We start from the raw sequence: 817 nt of genomic DNA, 5'->3' as shown, positions 1-817 counted from the left end.
TCTGTGTGAATCAATAAATATCAAACTCCAAAACCTATTTAATAACAAATAATATAACAAATTAAGTAATATGCTGTAGACTGTAAAAAACAATAATAAAATGTCTGTTTATATTAACACGTTGAATGCCATGGTGGTTGTCACGTAAAATAGAAAGAAACTTAAGAAAGAAAGGAACTTTATCTTTTTCTGGTTTACAATACACTTCCGAGCTCTAGGCGTGACTGTTCAAGACTGACTTGGATGATTTTAGGGGGAGTATTTAAATTCTTTTATTCGTGGGAGTGGGAAAAGGCTTCGATCATATATTTCTGAGAACGGGTAGAGTGACCGGATGCTACCCCGGTAGTCACTCATGCTAAGGCGCTTGGAATTTCGCTATCCTATCGTTTTGTTTAGTCGGATTTCATCTGTGACATTCCCCCCTTCTTAGATTGAACTTGGTCCCTCAAGTTTTCTTCAGAAGATTTTTGTGGAATCGGACTCGGCGTGGCTTGAAAATCACAGCTGATTCCTCTTCTTCTTCGAGGTGGTATGAGTTGGTCGGGATATAGATGTCGGATGTTGCGACCGGGGCGCTTGGTGCTGGTGCGGATGTCCCATTATGGCTGTTGATTACGGTTTCATTTCTGCAGCAAAATAAATTGATACATAAACTATTCGGTATACATTTGAATACTCCTATCTTGTTTAATCCGTATATATCTAGCATGCCTGATGCTATGTACCCCAATATCTGGAGCGTGGTTAGCACCCAATACTGTATACTTTTGATTCTATGTTCGAAATTAAGAGTTTTTATCTCGTCGCCTATTTT

Source organism: Bombus vancouverensis, chromosome 17 (assembly GCF_051014615.1).
Source record: "Bombus vancouverensis nearcticus chromosome 17, iyBomVanc1_principal, whole genome shotgun sequence".
NCBI classification, from domain to species: domain Eukaryota; kingdom Metazoa; phylum Arthropoda; class Insecta; order Hymenoptera; family Apidae; genus Bombus; species Bombus vancouverensis.
Note: the sequence above shows the minus strand (reverse complement) of the source record.